Raw genomic sequence first — 7,390 nt, forward strand, 5'->3', positions numbered from 1 at the left:
TTGCAGACATGTTCGTACCAACATTTTAAAGACACCGTAACTGCACACAGACATTTTATTATATGCTGTATTTTCAAATAATTTGCATGATTGTTATCAAATAATTAACAGGACTCTGTAACCATAACGACGTACAAGCCTGTGCTCATGGATCAAATTCATTATTGGCTTAAGTCCCTGATGAGCAAAAAAATGTCTGAACTTGGTATTCATTTATTCTTGTTCACCATTACAGAATCCTTTATATTTATAGAGCAATAGAAAGTTTATATATTCCATATTTTTAATTTCTCTGAAATAAAACTTCCAACTTTTTGTACAAAAATTGTGTCTGCCTTAACAGAAGCATATGTGTCCTTAAAAAAAGATTGCAATGTGGTGGCATCAGTATGAAAGGAAATTCAGCCTACCAGAGAAAAAAAATGCTGAATGTCTTGCTGTGTGGTAGAAGATGTTTCATATGGTTATTTGCTCCTGCCAATCAGGACATACCATCACCAAACTATTTGCATAAAATTTGACGATATGCTAAAAACTATTATACGTTTGACATTTCCATTTTTATATATACACAAAATTTAATGATGTTGATATTTTAAGTCAAATTCAAAATACTTAAATGTAAGCAGTAGGATGTAAATTGAGATTTTAAATACAACTTGTTATATTTTTAAATAAAATTCTAAACTGAAGACTTATGTTGAATTTAAAAGGATCTCAAATATTGTACGTATTGGAAAAATTTAACATTTTGTGAATTAAGGTGGAAAATTCTAATACTTATTCTGCATTCTTCTCTAGTTTTGCTCTTATTATTTGGAATTGGAGTAATCAAGTGCATTTTTGAAGAGCTGTAATGAAAAGTGATAATCCATAATCATAACACATTCCTGATTCTAATTTGGCAGTATCTATAAGTAAATTCATTCATCATTTATGTACCTGCTGTTTATATGTTTACAGATGAAAATGGGCCCTGAATCTGTGTCTGTGATATAACTACAGCAGCTACAACAACACTGAAATAACTCAAATTGATAAAAGTCCGTAGATCTAATTTTACTGCAATATCCATACTAAAGAAAAAGTATGAATTTGCGAAGGTCATATGCACCAGGTGAATTGTGATCCTTTTCTAAATGTGGTAAACAATTATTAACCTTTATAATCTTTAGATTCATTTATGCATATTCTATGCAGGGTGAACAATCTAATCCCTGTTTATTTCCTTTGGGACTAACAGATTATTCCTTGCACATTATGAGATTTTGGGAAGCAAAATTCATGTTCACCATTTAGTTCTCAGATCCTAAATTTGGAAGTTGGTCATTTAAATAGTATTTATGTACACATAATTTATTCTTCAACTTTAAATAGCTGGGAATGTTAAAGGTTTTTTTTAAAGTTGTGTTATTTTATACTGATCAAGTGCAAATTACTGAAAGCTTCCAATGACTCTGTATAAAGCAGTCCATGCAGATGTTTATAGAGGCACGCACTTGAAGATAAATTATAAAACCTGGGATGATATTACAGAATTATATTCTCAATCCACATTTAAGACTATTTATTAGTTAGAGTTTAAAAAGATAAAAATAACATAATTTTACAAGCACTCAAAAAGAATAGCTAATTAAAATTCCAAACATATTGTTGTCTGCATATTTAAAAATAATCATATTAAGATTGCCTTATTTTTAAAATTTTGTTCAAAAAACTTGTTAACTCAGTAGTTAAATATTACAATATCACAACAGAGGCTGCTTTTTAATTGTTATATAGAGCCGATATTTATGTTGTCATTGAACATGAGTAGTATTTTTGTATGGTATAATATTACTAAATATCAGATGCCAAAATATTTTATTCAATATACTATAAGCTAATTAAATCTCCCATAATGTGTTATATTGCAAAATAAGCTATGGGTTGGCATTTTATATGTTTACAAGTCTTAATACATCATTTTGTTTTAAATAATTTTATCCAAACACCAATTCTTGGAGGTATGATCCCATAAAAGGGAAAATAGTAATAACTACTGATATTCAAAGAAAAGAGAATTCCAGGTTTTAGGTGAGCCTGTTTTTAGATATTTAATGTTAATTTAGATTCCAGGTAAGGCTGGATTTGGTGTTATTTTAGATGTGTATTTTCAAATCTTGTTGAGAACATTTAAGAAAAAGACCAAAAAAGATACAAGTTTTATTTTGCTGCTTCAGTTAAGTGGCAGTATGTAGCATCTATATAAATTTGGGGCTGAAAGCTTAGATAAAAAAGAATTTTAGACCCAAATCAAATCAACACCAGACAATTCAAGTTCAAGTTTATCATCATCTGACTGTACATATACAACCAAACAAAACATCGTTTCTCTGGATCATATTGTGCACATACAAATACAATGTACAGCACAGAATAATCACATGCATACATATATATTTTAAAATTAAATATATAAAAATATTTTGTGATGACTTGCTCACAGGATACCATTCATCAATCTCACAGCCTGCGGGAAGAAGCTGTTTCCCTGCCTGAAATCCTGAAACCTGTACCACCTCCTTGATGATAGTAGACCAAAAAAAGCATGAATGAAAGGGTCCTCAATAATTATTTGAGCCCTATTTAAACAATGTCTTAAATAACAAAAGCAATAAAATCTTGTGTGATAAAGAGCATCAATTCTCTGCATGTAGTATTTGCATTCAAAATTATTTTAGTTGAAATATTGGTGGAAAAAACGTGGATGAGCACTATTTTCACCTTACATCTGCATGTAACACTATACTCTGCACTTTTAATTTTGTTTTCAAAAATGGGTTTATGTAATTGGATAACACACAAAATATTGTTTTCACTGTATTTGGGTGCACGTGACTTAATTTAAATCAATGATATTGTAAGTACCAGGTAAAAGGGCAAAAAAGAGCATTTAGCCCATCATGTCAATGCTGCCCAAAAATTGAATAGCGTCGTGTCAAAGATTTACAGCATGGAGACCTTCAGCCCAACAATCGTCCACCCAAGGTATTCATATTTGCTTGCATTCAAGCAAAATCACACAGAACATTTCTTATTCATATATTTGTAGACATTACTATTGTACTCGTCTCTACCAATTCTTATGGGAGTTCATTCCATGTATCCGCCACTCACTTGGAAAAAAGTGCCCATGAGATCCCTTTTAACTACAGTATTTTCCCTCACTTGAAATCGATGCCTTCTATTTTTAGATCCCTGGACCTTGGGGGAAAAAAGACAATGATTGTTTACCTATCTCCTTTGTACCTGGTTCTACTTTAGTTCCATGTATCTATTCTTTGGAGATTTACTGAGATTATTAGGTAAGTAAGAAATTTTAGTCTAAATCTCACCAGTTATCCATCCATGAATATGAATGCAGGAGAACTTCCCTTCTGTGTGGGCAGGCTTTTCAATGAGAACTTATGTTTGTAAACCTGGTTGTGTTGCACGTTAAACTACTGCATTCTTGTGTGCAGTGGGGAAAGAAGCTGGGTTACCCTAGTAATAACGCTGAGAAGGATTAAAGAACTACAATGTAATATGAGTATCAAATATACTTTCAGCATCAACCTGATAACTTTTTGTAACTTTCATTTTAATTTAGCATACAGCATAGTAACAGGCCCTTCCGCACAAGACTGTACCGCCCAAATACCCTAATTGACCTCCAACCCCAGTATGTTTTGAAAGGTGGGAGGAAACCCATGCAGGCACAAGGAATGTACAAACTCCTGATAGACAGTGCCAGATTCGAAACCTGGTCCCTGTCACTATAATAATGTTGTGTTAACTGCTAAGCCCATTGAAATAACAAAACTTCAAACATTATTGTCTGAAAATGATGTACAAAACAACGTTTCTATATGTTGAAAACTTGTATGTGGGCCAACAAAACATAATCAGAGTATATGCAATAAATAAAACACTAAAACTTTGATGTCGCGTGGGAGACTGCAGATGCTGGAATCTGAAGCTAAAGGCAATCTGCTGGAGGATCTCGCTGTTTTGAGCAGTGGAGCAAGAAGAATGATCAGTCTTTATAAGCTGAATTCCTTTATCATTTTCTCATTGGCTTGAGCCGCTGAATCCTTCCAGCAGATTTGATTAAAATTTTGAAGTAACTCATGGACCCAAAGTGAAACTGCGTTGTGTAAGGGATCAGGATATCCTGCGTCACATTGGTATTGGTGTGGAAGCACATGACCACAGAATTCATGGTAAGAAGGCAGTATTGTTTAATTGTAAAACTAATGTTTTTAAACATATCTTGTCAATATATTCCAGGGGAAATCAACTGATTTACCACTGAATCATAAATGTAGCCTAGATTCTGCAAATAAATACAAAAGTGTAAGATTTAGAAAATAAAGGATGTGTTCAGAAGGTGTGATTATCCTGATAGGTTCTGATAGATTTCAGAAGGAGAGAAAAGTATTGAAAGGGAACCCGTGGGACAGATGCAAAATTACAAAAAAGCTTTTTACCTGTTTTGGATTTTTTATTTCCAACTGCTGCCAGGGCATCAACTGTCTTGACTTCACCACTCCCTTCATTCACGTTCATCACTTCCTCTCGGAACGCGTTGGCCTCCACTCTCTCCGCACCAACACCAACCTCACGATCAAACCCGGAGACAAAGTGCCCTCCTTCTTCAAAAAACGTGGCTACCCCTCTATTGTATCTCCTCTATTTCCTGCACATCTGCCTTGGCCCCCTCTGCCTCCGAGATGCAAAATGGACTGGATTCTACTTGTTCTCTCACCTACCACCCTGTCAGCCTGGACATCTAACATACTATCTTCTGCAAGTTCTGCCACCTAAAAGTGATCCTACCACCAGACACATCTTCCCCTCTCCTCTTTACACAAGGATTTGTTTCTCCAGGACTCCCTTGTCCACTCATCCTTTCTCACTGATCGCCTGCTTGGTACCTATCCCCTTGACGCAAGAAATGCTATACTCACTCCTACACGTCCTCCCTCATCACCCACCATTCAAGGCCCCAAATAATCCTTCGAAGAGAAAAAATACATGAATCTGTAGGGTCATCAACTGCATCCGTACCCCTGTTGTGGCCTCCACTACATGCACATTCACTCTGTCCACTGCAATAACAGAGATCTCCTAGTGGCCAACCATTTTAATTCCTTATCATTACCACACTGACATGTATATCCATGGCCTCATGCGGTACCAACTAAAGCTACCTGCAAATTGGAGGAACAGCACTTTATATTCCGTCTGGGAACTCTCCAACCAGATGGCATTAACATTGTCTTCTCCAGTGTCCATTAAATCCCTCTCCGAGTCTCTTTCCCAATCTCTGCTCCTCCAGCTCCCAGCCCCTTCCCTTCCCTCTCCATTCAGAGAGCTACCCCCTCCCCTAGCGCCTCAGCTTTTTTCTCTTTTACCCTCCCAGCTATATTTACCTATTACCTACCAACTTGTACTCCACCCCTACCCCTTTCCTCTCATCCCCTCACCTTTTTACTCAGGTGTCTGCCTGCCTTTTTGCTCATACTTTGACAAAGGGCTCGGCCCAAAATGTTGATTATGCCTTACTTCCTATAGATGCTGTGTGACCTGCTGAGTTTCTCCAGCACTTTTGTGTACGACACTGCTATCACTTAATATGCCACTCACATAATCTCTTTTACCGTATCACTCTCCATCTTTTCGATTTTCATATGTGACTGCTTTGGAAGAGAAAATAAATACTTTGGGAAGAAATTGTAAAATTGCCAAAACATACTTTCGTTTACCAGTTGTTTTAAAGATTTCCACTGGCGGTGTCCTGTTCATGTGTCAGCACATTCCTAACCTCATTCCAGCAGAGAGTTCAGCAATGTGATTTCAGTCAGATTTTTTTGAAAAACAATTGTAATATGCTTTATTCATTAGAAAAAAACATAGAAATCTGTAAATCAGAACATTAAAATCAGCAATTTCATTTCAGGTCATGTTATTACTGTTACTTAATATGAAAAATCCTTCAATTATTCATTTACAAGTCTGAAACATAGTTCATGGTGCTTTAACATGAAATATCATTAATTTGTGTACAATGGCAAGAGGGCCCTAAACTGCGGACATTCCCCATATATTTAGTGGCTGAAACCAGCATCAGCTTCAGGACCATTGCACATAGTTCTGGATCCAAGAGCAGGCTAGATTGTTATATTTATTTATGGACAACACCTTGCATTGGAATAGCAACGGGTTTTGGGGATACCAGAGTGAGTATATCACTATGAGGGGTTTAGCTGTTAGAGTCATATAGCACAGAAACAGGACTTTAGCCAGCCATGAAGTGTCCATTTATTCAATCCCATAGTCTTTAATGAATTGATGTTTGATATCGAGATACTTCTTGAATTTCAGAGTCTCTGCTTCCACGTAATTTGTTCCATGCCTGGAACATCCTGTATAGTGCAGCATTTTGTGTAATGCGACTGACCAGAACAAACCCTTGCAAATCTTGTATCTCTGGGCACTTTAACACAGCCACTGAGAAGCAGAAACAATTGTGCAAATTTTCTGCTCCGCAGCTAAATTCCATCCCATAATTTTTCAACCAAGACCCCTACACATTTTTACAGTGAAGTTGCAATCTAAATTCCGTAAGAAACTGGGCTAATTAATACGACGTCCACCCATGTTCACCCTCTGACAAATTTTGCAACACAGGAAAGCAGTGTAAAAGTGCTTTTTGTGTAAATGGCCACTACAGAAGTAAGTATGCAAATTTTTAATGGATTTTTTTCCTTTATTTCTGTGTAAAAAAAAAACAAAACCCACATCTTACCATATCTTTCAGACAAAGATGCTTTCTCTGAAAAGATGGGCAACAAGCCTAATTTCCAGTGCAGCCATCATGAGGGTAGTGTGTGCTATGTACTATATTCCAATTATACATGAAAAACCTGACTTAGGGCTTCTCACCACCAACAAAGCAAGCAAGGTCCTGGTGCTTGTCTGTCAGCTTTGTTGATAAGGCAATCTGCCAAATGGCTTTGATAATGTGCTCACCAAACCATCCTATTGGATCAACCAACTCCTTCCTGATGAGTTCTATATAGATCTTGTGTCGACCAGTGACTGATTAATTTATGATCAAAGGTATTCTGAATAAAGTTTTCTAATAGGGATAGGTGGAGCACTGCAGTTAAACTATATGGAACATTCTGAGGCATAGTGGATTGACCCATCCTTTGCAACACCGAGGACAGAAAGAAAACTTAACACTTGTCCACTCAAATACACACCTTGATGCAGGCAACCATCAGAATGAGGACCACACTTTCTCCCCTTTTATTTGGAGGTTTATACATTGAGGTTCTTCTAACTTACACCACATTTGAGG

General features: G+C 36.2%; 1 long non-coding RNA gene across 1 annotated transcript; it reads left to right on the forward strand.

Moving 5' to 3' along the window:
* Positions 1-880: 880 nt before the first annotated feature.
* On the forward strand, positions 881-2,679 carry LOC138751712 (uncharacterized). Its single transcript, XR_011350132.1, has 2 exons — positions 881-1,117; positions 2,489-2,679. It is a non-coding gene; the product is annotated as an uncharacterized lncRNA (long non-coding RNA).
* Positions 2,680-7,390: the final 4,711 nt, after the last annotated feature.

This window comes from Narcine bancroftii, chromosome 1 (genome assembly GCF_036971445.1).
Source record: "Narcine bancroftii isolate sNarBan1 chromosome 1, sNarBan1.hap1, whole genome shotgun sequence".
Taxonomy (NCBI): domain Eukaryota; kingdom Metazoa; phylum Chordata; class Chondrichthyes; order Torpediniformes; family Narcinidae; genus Narcine; species Narcine bancroftii.